The sequence below is a fragment of the Triticum dicoccoides genome, chromosome 7B (genome assembly GCF_002162155.2).
Source record: "Triticum dicoccoides isolate Atlit2015 ecotype Zavitan chromosome 7B, WEW_v2.0, whole genome shotgun sequence".
In the NCBI taxonomy this organism is placed as follows: Eukaryota; Viridiplantae; Streptophyta; class Magnoliopsida; order Poales; family Poaceae; genus Triticum; species Triticum dicoccoides.
Genome location: NC_041393.1, coordinates 15,903,692 through 15,917,152, shown reverse-complemented (window position 1 = coordinate 15,917,152; position 13,461 = coordinate 15,903,692).

Sequence of the window (13,461 nt, the reverse complement as noted above, 5' to 3'; positions counted from 1 at the left end):
ATATGATATTGGCCATATCATGTCACTACTATTTGATTGCATGTGATGTTTATCATGTTCTTGCATCTTGTTTACTTAGAACGACGGTAGTAAATAAGATGATCCCTCATAGTAATTTCAAGAAAGTGTTCCCCCTAACTATGCACCGTTGCGAAAGTTCGTTGTTTCGAAGCACCACGTGATGATCGGGTGTGATAGATTCTAACGTTCACATACAATGGGTGTAAGACAGATTTACACATGCATAAACACTTAGGTTAACTTGACGAGCCTAGCATGTACAGACATGGCCTCGGAACACAAGAGACCGAAAGGTCGAACATGAGTCGTATGGAAGATAGGATCAACATGGAGATATTCACCGATGATGACTAGTCCGTCTCACGCGATGATCGGACACGGCCTAGTCGACTCGGATCATGTATCACTTAGATGACTAGAGGGATGTCTAATCTGAATGGGAGTTCATTAAATAATTTGATTAGATGAACTTAATTATCATGAACTTAGTCTAAAAACCTTTGCAAATATGTCTTGTAGATCAAATGGCCAACGCTCATGTCCACCTCAACTTCAACGCGTTCCTAGAGAAAACCAAGCTGAAAGATGATGGCAGCAACTATACGGACTGGGTCCGGAACCTGAGGATCATCCTCATAGCTGCAAACAAAGATTATGTCTTAGAAGCACCGCTAGGTGAAGCACCCATCCCAGAGAACCAAGACGTTATGAATGCTTGGCAGTCTCGTGCTGATGATTACTCCCTCGTTCAGTGCGGCATGTTTTACAGCTTAGAACCGGAGCTCCAAAAGCGTTTTGAACAACACGGAGCATATGAGATGTTCGAAGAGCTAAAAATGATTTTTCAAGCTCATGCCCAGGTCGAGAGATATGAAGTCTCCGACAAGTTCTTCAGTTGTAAGATGTAGGAAAATAGTTCTGTCAGTGAGCACATACTCAAGATGTCTGGGTTGCACAACCGCTTGACTCAACTGGGAGTTAATCTCCCGGATGACGCGGTGATTGACAGAATCCTTCAGTCTCTTCCACCGAGTTACAAGAGCTTTATGATGAACTTCAATATGCAGGGGATGGAAAAGACCATTCCTGAAGTATATTCAATGCTGAAATCAGCGGAGGTAGAGATCAAAAAGGAACATCAAGTGTTGATGGTGAATAAAACCACTAAGTTCAAGAAAGGCAAGGGAAGAAGAACTTAAAGAAGGACGGCAAGGAAGTTGCCGCTCCCGGTAAGCCAGTTGCCGGGAAGAAGTCAAAGAATGGACCCAAGCCTGAGACTGAGTGCTTTTATTGCAAAGGGAAGGGTCACTGGAAGCGGAACTGCCCCAAATACTTAGCGGACAAGAAGGCCGGCAACACTAAAGGTATAATTGATATACATGTAATTGATGTGTACCTTACCAGTACTCGTAGTAGCTCCTGGGTATTTGGTACCGGTGCGGTTGCTCATATTTTTAACTCAAAGCAGGAGCTGCGGAATAAGCAGAGACTGGCAAAGGACGAGGTGAAGATGCGCGTCGGGAATGGTTCCAAGGTTGATGTGATCGCCGTCGGCACGCTACCTCTACATTTACCTACAGGATTAGTTTTAATCCTCAATAATTGTTATTTAGTGCCAGCTTTGAGCATGAACATTATATCTGGATCTCGTTTAATACGAGATGGCTACTCATTTAAATCCGAGAATAATGGTTGTTCTATTTATATGATAGATATGTTTTATGGTCATGCCCCGATGGTCAATGGTTTATTCTTAATGAATCTCGAACGTGATGTTACACATATTCATGGTGTGAATACCAAAAGATATAAAGTTGATAACGATAGTCCCACATACTTGTGGCACTGCCACCTTGGTCACATTAGTTTCAAGCGCATGAAGAAGCTCCATGCTGATGGACTTTTACAATCTATCGATTATGAATCATTTGACACATGCAAACCAGGCCTCATGGGCAAAATGACCAAGACTCCGTTCTCCAGAACAATGGAGCGAGCAACCAACTTACTGGAAATCATACATACTGATGTGTGCGGTCCAATGAGCGTTGAGGCTCGCGGGGGATATCGTTATGTTCTCACACTCACTGATGACTTGAGTAGATATGGGTATGTCTACTTGATGAAACACAAGTCTGAGACCTTTGAAAAATTCAAGGAATTTCAGAATGAGGTAGAGAATCAACGTGACCGAAAGATAAAGTTCTTACGATCAGATCGTGGAGGAGAATATTTAAGTCACGAATTTGGTACGCACTTAAGGAAATGTGGAATCGTTTCACAACTCACGCCGCCTGGAACACCTCAGCGTAACGGTGTGTCCGAACGTCGTAATCGCACTTTATTGGATATGGTGCGATCTATGATGTCTCTTACCGATTTACCGCTATCTTTTTGGGGATACGCTCTAGAGATAGCTACATTCACTTTAAATAGGGCACCGTCTAAATCCGTTGAGACGACACCGTATGAATTATGGTTTGGGAAGAAACCTAAGCTGTCGTTTCTAAAAGTTTGGGTATGCGATGCTTATGTAAAGAAACTTCAACCTAAAAAGCTCGAACCCAAGTCGGAAAAATGCGTCTTCATAGGATACCCTAAGGAAACCATTGGGTATACCTTCTACCTCAGATCTGAAGGCAAGATCTTTGTTGCCAAGAACGGGTCCTTTCTGGAGAAAGAGTTTCTCTCGAGAGAAGTAAGTGGGAGGAAACTGGAACTTGATGAAGTACTACCTCTTGAACCGGTAAGTAGCGCAGCTCAGGAAGATGTTCCTGTGGTGCCTACACCAACTGAAGAGGAAGTTAATGATGATGATCAAGGTACTTCGGATCAAGTTACTACTGAACTTCATAGGTCCACAAGGACACGTTCCACACCAGAGTGGTATGGCAACCCTGTCCTGGAAATCATGTTGTTAGACAACGGTGAACCTTCGAACTATGAAGAAGCGATGGCGGGCCCAAATTCCAACAAATGGCTTGAAGCCATGCAATTCGAGATAGGATCCATATATGAAAACAAAGTATGGACTTTGACGGACTTGCCCGATGATCGGCGAGCGATAGAAAACAAATGGATCTTTAAGAACAAGATGGACGCGGATGGTAATGTTACCATCTATAAAGCTCGACTTGTCGCTAAGGGTTATCGGCAAGTTCAAGGGGTTGACTACGATGAGACTTTCTCTCCCGTAGCGAACCTGAAGTCCGTCCGAATCATGTTAGCAATTGCCGCATACTATGATTATGAGATATGGCAAATGGACGTCAAAACGGCATTCCTTAACGGGCATCTTAAGGAAGAACTGTATATGATGCAGCCGGAAGGTTTTGTCGATCCCGAGAATGCTGACAAGGTATGCAAGCTCCAGCGATCCATTTATGGGCTGGTGCAAGCATCTCGGAGTTGGAACATTCGCTTTGATGAGATGATCAAAGCGTTTGGGTTTATGCAGACTTATGGAGAAGCCTGCGTTTATAAGAAAGTGAGTGGGAGCTCTGTAGCATTTCTCATATTATATGTAGATGACATACTTTTGATGGGAAATGATATAGAACTTTTGGACAGCATTAAGGCCTACTTGAATAAGTGTTTTTCAATGAAGGACCTTGGAGAAGCTGCTTACATACTAGGCGTCAAGATCTATAGGGATAGATCAAGACGCCTCATAGGTCTTTCACAGAGCACATACCTTGATAAGATATTGAAGAAGTTCAATATGGATCAGTCTAAGAAGGGGTTCTTGCCTGTGTTGCAAGGTGTGAAATTGAGCTCAGCTCAATGCCTGACCACGGCAGAAGATAGAAAAAAGATGAGTGTCATCCCCTATGCCTCAGCTATAGGGTCTATTATGTATGCCATGCTATGTACCAGACCTGATGTAAACCTTGCGTAAGTTTGGTAGGAAGGTACCAAAGTAATCCCGGCATGGAACACTGGACAGCGGTCAAGAACATCCTAAAGTACCTGAAAAGGACTAAGGATATGTTTCTCGTTTATGGAGGTGACGAAGAGCTTGTCGTAAAGGGTCACGTCGACGCTAGCTTCGACACAGATCTGGATGACTCTAAGTCACAAACTGAATACGTGTATATTTTAAATGGTGGGGCAGTAAGCTGGTGCAGTTGCAAGCAAAGCGTTGTGGCGGGATCTACATGTGAAGTGGAGTACACGGCAGCCTCGGAGGCAGCGCATGAAGCAATCTGGGTGAAGGAGTTCATCACCGACCTAGGAGTCATACCTAATGCGTCGGGGCCGATAAAACTCTTCTGTGATAACACTGGAGCTATTGCACTTGCCAAGGAGCCCAGGTTTCACAAGAAGACCAGGCACATCAAGCATCGCTTCAACTCCATTTGAGAAAATGTTCAAGATGGAAACATAGATATTTGTAAAGTACATACGGACCTGAATGTAGCAGATTCGTTCACTAAACCTCCCCCGATGGCAAAACATGATCAACACCAGAACTCTATGGGTGTTCGATTCATCACAATGTAACTAGAATATTGACTCTAGTGCAAGTGGGAGACTGTTGGAAATATGCCCTAGAGGCAACAATAAAATGGTTATTATTATATTTCTTCGTTCATGATAATTGTTTGTTATTCATGCTATAATTGTATTATCTGGAAATCGTAATACACGTATGAATAGATAGACCACAACATTTCTCTAGTGAGCCTCTAGTTGACTAGCTCCTTGACCAACAGATAGTCATGGTTTCCTGACTATGGACATTGGATGTCATTGGTAATGGGATCTTATCATTAGGAGAATGATGTGATGGACAAGACCCAATCCTAAGCATAGCTCAAAGATCGTGTAGTTCGTTTAGCTAGAGCTTTTCCAAATGTCAAGTATCATTTCCTTAGACCATGAGATTGTGCAACTCCCGGATACCGTAGGAGTTCTTTGGGTGTGCCAAACGTCACAACGTAACTGGGTGACTATAAAGGTGCACTACGGGTATCTCCGAAAGTGTCTGTTGGGTTGGCACGAATCGAGACTGGGATTTGTCACTCCGTATGACGGAGAGGTATCACTGGGCCCACTCGGTAATGCATCATCATAATGAGCTCAATGTGACCAAGTGTCTGGTCACGGGATCATGCATTACGGTACGAGTAGAGTGACTTGCCAGTAACGAGATTAAATGAGGTATTGGGATACCGACGATCGAGTCTCAGGCATGTAACGTACCGATTGACAAAAGGAATTGTATACGGGATTGATTGAATCCTAGAAATCGTGGTTCATCCGATGAGATCATCGAGGAGCATGTGGGAGCCAACATGGGTATCCAGATCCCGCTGTTGGTTATTGACCAGAGAGGTGTCTCGGTCATGTCTGCATGTCTCCCGAACCCGTAGGTTCTACACACTTAAGGTTCGGTGATGCTAGGGTTGTAGAGATATGAGTATGCAGTAACCCGAAAGTTGTTCGGAGTCCCGGATGAGATCCCGGACGTCACGAGGAGTTCCGAAATGGTCTGGAGGTAAAGAATAATATATACGAAGTCAAGTTTCGGCCATCGGGAAAGTTTGGAGGGTCACCGGTATTGTACCGGGACCACCGGAAGGGTCCCGGGGGTCCACCGGGTGGGACCGCCTATCCCGGAGGGCCCCATGGGCTGAAGTGGGAGGGGAACCAGCCCCTGGTGGGCTGGTGCGCTCCCCCTTGGCCCTCCCTGCGCCTAGGGTTGGAAACCCTAGGGGTGGGGGGCGCCTCCACTTGCCTTGGGGGGCAAGCCACCCCCTTGGCCGCCGCCCCCCCTAGGAGATTGCATCTCCTAGGGCCGGTGCCCCCCCTAGGGGCCCTATATAAAGAGGGGAGAGGGAGGGCAGCCGCACCCATGCTCTTGGCGCCTCCCTCTCCCCCTGCTACACCTCTCCCTCTCGCAGAAGCTTGGCGAAACCCTGCCGAGATCGCTGCTGCATCCACCACCACGCCGTCGTGCTGCTGGATCTTCATCAACCTCTCCTTCCCCCTTGCTGGATGAAGAAGGAGGAGACGTATTCCCAACCGTACGTGTGTTGAACGCGGAGGTGCCGTCCGTTCGGCGCTAAGATCTCCGGTGATTTGGATCACGACGAGTACGACTCCCTCAACCCCGTTCTCTTGAACGCTTTTGCTCGCGATCTACAAGGGTACGTAGATGCACTCCTCTCTCTCGTTGCTAGATTAACTCATAGATTGATCTTGGTGAAAGCATAGAATTTTTTTTATTTTCTGCAACGTTCCCCAACAGGTCCCTTGAGTTTTAGTGGGAGGTACTTGATGGCATGTAAATCATCACCGCGGGCCATGTGAATGTGGAGAAGGAAATCTTCAATCCATACCGCGGGGTCTGTTGTCCCATCATATGGTTCGATGTTTACGTGTTGAAACCCTTCTGGGAATTCATGCTCCATTACTTCGTCAGTGAAGCATAGGGGGTGTGCTGCGCCTCTATGACGGGCTACATCGCGACGCAGTTCGAATGAATCTGGTCTGCTGTGTTTGGCCCGGACGGATTTGTATTTAGTATATCCGGCTTGGCGTTCATCGTCACGCGTTGGGGCGTGGCCCCGCGATCCGTAGATCGATCTTGATTGTCCTGCTTTTTTTCCAGTTCATCTCACATGTCATGCGTGTAGCCCCAGGCCTTCGTGTTTTTTTTGATTGGCGACAGGGTGTGTGCTGGTGTTCGGGTTGACACGCCGCTTTGTCCCGGCCACGAGGTGGTCGGTCAACCGCATCATGCACCTGTAGTATAGGCTCTAGTGCCTTATCCTCGAATTGAGGTAACAACCTGCGCCTCGGGTAACTTTTGGTTGGGCGCTTGAGTCCGTATTCCTCGGCTGCCAGGACTTCAGTCCATCTGTTAGTGAGTAGATCTTGATCAGCTTGAATCTGCTGCTGTTGTTTCCTCAGGCTCTTTGCAGTGGCTATAAGCTGGCGCTTGAAGCGCTCCTGCTCGACGGGATCCTCAGGCATGATAAATTCTTCGTCGCCGAGGCTCACCTCGTCTTCGGAGAGGGGCATGTAATTGTCATCCTCCGAGTCTTCATCCATTGCATGTCTATCAGGGCTATCTTGCCCATCCTCCCGTTCGGCCTGTTTGAAACTTGGCTGGTTGGGATTGTTTTCATCTTCGGCATCATCCGGAGTGCTATTGTCTCTTGCGCCGGTATCGCTGTTTTTGCTATGGCGGGATTTAGAGCGGCGCCGCTGACGTCGGCGCTTGGGTTGCTTCTCAAGAGGATCATCCTCCGTTGCATCCTTTTGATCCTCGCCATTGTTTTCTTTGGGTGTGTCCACCATATATATGTCGTATGATGAGGTGGCTGTCCAGCGCCCTGTGGTCGGTGGTTCCTGTTCTTCTCCGGCATCATCATGCATACCGTCAACGACTTCGGAGTCGAGATCAAGCATGTCGGTTAAGTCATCGATAGTGGCTATTAAGTGGCTGGTGGGTGGGTAACGAATTCTTTCATCGTTTGCTTCCCACTCAAGCCGGACATAGTTCGGCCAAGAGTCTCCTGACAGAGAGAGAGATTTTAATGAGTTTAGCACATCGCCCAAGGGCGAGTGCTGAAAGATATCCGCGGAGCTGAACTCCATGATTGGTGCCCAGCTAGATCCGAGGGGCACGGATGCATGCGGTTCAGAGCCTATGGCCGGAGATGAGTCCGGAGGTCCGATGACACATACCTCATTGGAAGTGGAATCTGTGTTCGGCTCTATCACTGTTAAGTGTGCGGCTTCCGCGACGGGGTCCATCCTCCCGTCCTCGGAAGGCACGATTTGTTCTGGATTTAAAGCTGGGGAAGTTGTAGGCGTGATCTCTTGAACACCATTCGACGACAGATCTAGGTCATGCTCGTCGCGACTGTGGGGTGCACCTGTCATGGGCTCGAATCCATCGAAGATCAAGTCTCCGCGGATGTCGGCAGTGTGATTCAGGCTTCCAAACCTGACCTGATGGCCAGGGGCGTAGCTATCGATCTGCTCCAGATGGCCAAGCGAGTTGGCCCGCAGTGCGAAGCCGCCGAATACGAAGATCTGTCCGGGGAGAAAAACCTCGCCCTGGACCGCATCGTTGTGGATGATTGAAGGATCCATCAAGCCTTATGATGACGACACAGTGGAACTCTCAATGAAAGCACCAATGTCAGTGTCAAAACCGATGGATCTCGGGTAGGGGGTCCCGAACTGTGCGTCTAAGGCTAATGGTAACAGGAGGCGAGGGACACAATGTTTACCCAGGTTCGGGACCTCTCTATGGAGGTAATACCCTACTTCTTGCTTGATTGATCTTGATGATATGAGTATTACAAGAGTTGATCTACCACGAGATCGTAGAGTCTAAACCATAGAAGCTAGCCTACGATTATGATTGTTGTTGTCCTACGGACTAAACCCTCTGGTTTATGTAGACACGGAGGGGGCAAGGGTTACACAGAGTCGGTTACAGAGAAGGAAATCTACATATCCGAATCGCCAAGCTTGCCTTCCACGCAAAGGAGAGTCCCACCCGGACACGGGACGAACTCTTCGATATTGTATCTTCATAGTCCAACAGTCCGGCATAAGCATATAGTCCGGCTGTCCGAGGACCCTCTAATCCAGGACTCCCTCACCCGTGACGTCAAGAGTCGGGCAGGCCAGTCCTTCCACGTCTTGCCAGACCAAGCCCCTATGCATCTGGCCAGGCAAGCCCCCTACGCGTCCAGACATGACCAATGGCCGAAAAAATAACACGGCCACACGCACAGCCCAACAACCTTGATAGGTTGGCCCCACACACCATCAATGTTGTTTTCATCAACATAGGGCCCAGTCGGCGCGAGCGAACCGACATGGCATGAGGCCAACATTGCTGACAGCCAGATCCACAAGACAACTAGCACGGTAGACGCAACACACGAACCTGGCTGGTTCGCTCATGGTAGAGGGAGACCCGCACGCCAGCTGGCTTTGTGAGCGCCATGCACCCCGCCCTGGCGCGATCGGACCAGCCCGATGTGCGGGATGAGGACGCCGGCAGGCGGGTCCAGCTACGCCATCGTACGGGGCGCAGCGCAAGGGACATCGCTCACGGCCACTCCCAATGCCATCCAATGACGATGGCCTCAGGCGTGCACCCGCGATCCACCCGTCATGGACCGCTGAGGCGGGTCGCCCAGGCATTCGTCGTCCTACCATATCAGATGGTGCGGAGAGCCCTTGAGAGGCCTCCGCGGCACGCCACCGGCAAACGGATGGCACGGACACCCTCTCAGCCCTCGATGAGCCCCAGGAAACGAGTATTCCAGCACCCCTTATAGGAGTAATCTATACCACTACACAATGTATCAGTTTTAAATGGACCTAAATCATCAATCTTGATCTTTGGTATCCTCAATGTAACTGTTGAGGGCGGCGGGATTCACATGAACAATACCCATCAGTTAGCTGTCTTCGATGTGTGCTGGAACCATCAAGCCGTCTTTACCAATAAAAATGTAATGGTGCATGCCTCCTAGGCAAGCAAAAGATGTGTTGGTTGGCTTGTAGATGGTTCTAGAAAGAGAATGAGAGAGAAGAAAACTAGTTATTTTCCTTTGTTTTTTTAACTTTTGTCACCAGACAATAGGAAGTAGACTTTTTTAAACTACACATTTTCTAATATTTCTTTTTTACAACAATAATAATCCAATCCTTTCGCATTCAAATATAGACCATATTGTTTTGCATTTCTTTTCACAGTGTAGCCTAATGCTTTTCTCCTTATAGGAACAAACCTCACCAAAGGAACATTAAAATCAAGGTAGACACGAGCTCTATTTGTTTTCAAAGGATTGATTATTTCCTCATTAAAAATCACCGTTATTGGCGGCTCCCCTACCTTTCTCAAAACCATCTATGCCAGTTCCTTCTTTCTCATGAGACCATCCGACACACCATGAATTCTTGCCGAGACCGGAATCTCATCCAGTTTATAATCCTCCACATTGCTAGAACCATCATACTCTTGCATCACTACAACTGCATCTCGAAACAACCACGGGCCTCCATCTATCACTCGTTTCCAATCCCTCCGTCAGCTAAGCTGAAAAATGAATAAATTTGCTCCCATGGTCTTGAAGGTAATTTGTCGTGTCGACGCCCACGCAGTGCGCATCACATTAAACATAGCAGCCTGACTAAACTTTCTAGTGGTATGGACTCTGAAGATTGCTAGCCACCTAACCTCATTAATCAGAGTCTTCAACTTTGCACAAAAATCAAGGTCCATTTCTTCTTCACCATGTAGAACGAGTCCTTCAAAACGATCTTCCAGAGACAATTCCAATCCCAAATTGTGTTCCTCCTTATCTGCTTCTGGCTGACCCCCATTGTCTTAGATCCATCTCCCTCCTCAGTCCACACTACTGACTGGCTGCACCCTGACAGGTACTTCCTTCTCTAACTCCTCTACCCTATGCCCTAATTCTCCATCTATCATTCCTCCAAGTCTTTCCTTACAACCGTAGGTGGATCTTTCATGCAACCTTGCGCCTTAAGGCCCTTACCTGACTAGACTCCCGTCCCTAGGATAGATCGCCGATGGAGCAGGAGGAAATTGGTGGACTTCAGCGTGATCGCAGAAGGATCGGTAAACCCTAGAAAACTGGCGAAAAACTATTTTGCTTTTTTTTATAGCTGAACTTTTTTTTGAGGGGTGAACAAAATTTATTCATCACCAAAGTCCACATGTTGTGGGACAGGCAGTAGGCACGGCCCACAAGCCCACGTTGTGCCGAAAGCTGAGCACGGAGACGTCGTCAGGCCACCTTTGAAATACTCCGGCTTGGCGCCCAACGTAACCGTCTCAACCAACGCCTCCCGCTTCTTGGCTTCCCATCTTCTTTTCGTCGCCGGAGCGCCAAGAAACCAAGAACCCACCATCCCCACCTCTCCACCGCGCGCCTCTGCTCTCCAGCGTCACCGACTCACCGGCGACCGATGGAGCTGTTCCAGGACGGCCAGCACGTGCGGCTGCGGAGCCGCGGGCGCGGGACGTACCTGCACGCCGACGACGACGGGCTTGGCGTCTCCCTCCGCCGGCTCCGCGCGTCGATGAACGTGGCTTGGGCGGTGCACTTGTACCAGGGCCAGTACCTGCTCCTCCAGAGTGCCGCCTACGGTGGCTACCTTGCCGCCACGGCCGCGCCGGTGCGGCGCGGCCACCGCGGGCGCCGCGTCGAGCAGCGCAACTACTATCACTCAGAGGTGGATCTAATGCTTTGGCAGGCCGTCCAGATGGAGAACCTCTTCCTCAACCACATCAACGGCGGCAACCTCCGCGCCAACGGGAGGTACCGCCGCTGGAAGAACGGCGTCAGCGTCGACCACATCGACGACACCAACAACATCAGCACGATGATGCACTGGGTCGTGGAGGTCATCCCCGCCAGGGAGATCATGCCTCGCCTTCCACGTCCGTCTCCGGTGAGTCCGCCATGTCTGCTTCTTGATTCTTCCAGAATTTGCGCGAATTGGGTTCTTGAATATCGTTAACTTGCATCGGAATATGCAAATCGTGTTAATTTGGCTCTGTTCTTGCCAAATTTGCGCTTTCTTTGGTTTCCTCATCTGAAATTCGTATTTGATGTCCTGAAAATGAGATGGTTCTTTGCGACAACTGCAGCTTCCCGACCTCGTGTTGCGGCCGCGGATGATCATGTACGTGTGGCCGGACATCCACGAGGGCCTCATCACCCACGGCACGTTCGTGTTCGGGGGGAGGTCCGTGTTCCGCCTGAGGAGCGAGCTGGCTAGGCGGCTGGGCGACCTCGCAATCATGGACTTGGAGGTCGCCGACCTCGTCATGTGCTTGCCCACGCATGATGGCCAGCTTATTCCACTGGTCGTCAATCTGCCCCGCAGCGGCGAGACCCTCCACATCGTGGTCGTCATCGTCTGGTCACCTGGTGAGAGCCCCTCCATATCCTCAACTTCGAGTTTCATGTCAGTTGATTGCTAATCTGCCTTTGTTTGAACATTTTGGGTGTAGTAGTCTGAACTCTGAAAAACAGATTACTGAAACCGGGTTGGTCTGAAACTTTTGATAATCTGTTTCAGATTATGGGTATTATGGGTTTCATGTAGTTGAGTGCTAATCTGAAAACTGTGTTCGAAACTACGAGTAGTAGCCCGAAAAACACTTTGCTGAAGCTTTTGCTGAAACACTTTCAGTTAGTCTGAACTCTGAACTGTTGTACGTTGCTCAACCAGATCAGTAGGCGTTCAACAGGCACGACATTATGCTAGAAGGTTTGTCGAGGAGGAAATCATTTCATTAGTCAAAAATCCACACTGATCTTTGATATGTAAATTATTGACTCAGATGGTTTAGTTCTTCAAATTTGATGCACTGAACTTTTATATGCCGCTAGTGGAAAACTTCTGAACTTGAAGACCCAAATGAGTTCGGTCTGCCTAGTTCAGCTTCACAGAACTAAATTCAGTTTCTGTGACTGTTTGGAGTAACGCGTAACCAAATTCAGGTTCTATCCCACAACACATTACATTGTTTTCAGGTTTTGTACATCAGCTTTCTTTTCTAGTATCTTCTTATTTAAACTTCTTGCGGTACCTGTGACACCTGATGCCTAACTGCTTAACACTGCTTCTGCCAACTCAGCCTACATGGCGCTGCAGTACGCGGATGTCGACGCATAGTAGAGAGATACCGGAGCCAGGACGCCACGGCATTAGAACTCAGTTCCTTTCGTTGAAATATGGGTTCAGGAAAACCCAGCTTGGTTCGCTGAAATATGGGTTCAGGAAACTTGTATGCGTTGGCATCACCATTCCGAAACTGTTTGAACAATGACGCGGTGACATTAGTCTGTAATAATGCGTTGACAATGTCCACTATTTCAACGTTGCTAGCTGCATTCCCTTAGCTGCAGTGAGTTGAGCACTTGAGTTAATCTGCTGAAAGTTTCAGTCCATCAGCAGAAGATGAATTGTGTGCTTTCACTGCGACCAGAGTTCTGAACATGGTGAGGTCAATGTGTCCGGACACGAGTTCCTGCATTTTGATGCGCCCGTGGTTTATTTTATTCAGCCTATGGCATTGTTCTTGGCTGGCCCTTAGGTGCCTCTCAAATTCACCTAAATTTTACCCACAAAAAAATCACCTAAATTCGCTATTTTTCTGTTAAGTTCGGGTCTGATGGTCTGAACTTTTGGTCAACCCAACACTGGGACTGACAAGAGGGCCATGCCCTTAACCCTCGCCCGCTAACTCTATTTTCTCCATGGTACCCCAGTAGGCAATGGCGGAGCCAGGAATTAAAGATTAGGGGGCCCAAATGACACAAACTTTGGATTACAAGGGCTAAACTACACTAATGCATGTATTATTCTCTACATTCTGCAGTGTCCATTGTTATATTAGTACCAAATCAGTGGCCCCTGCTG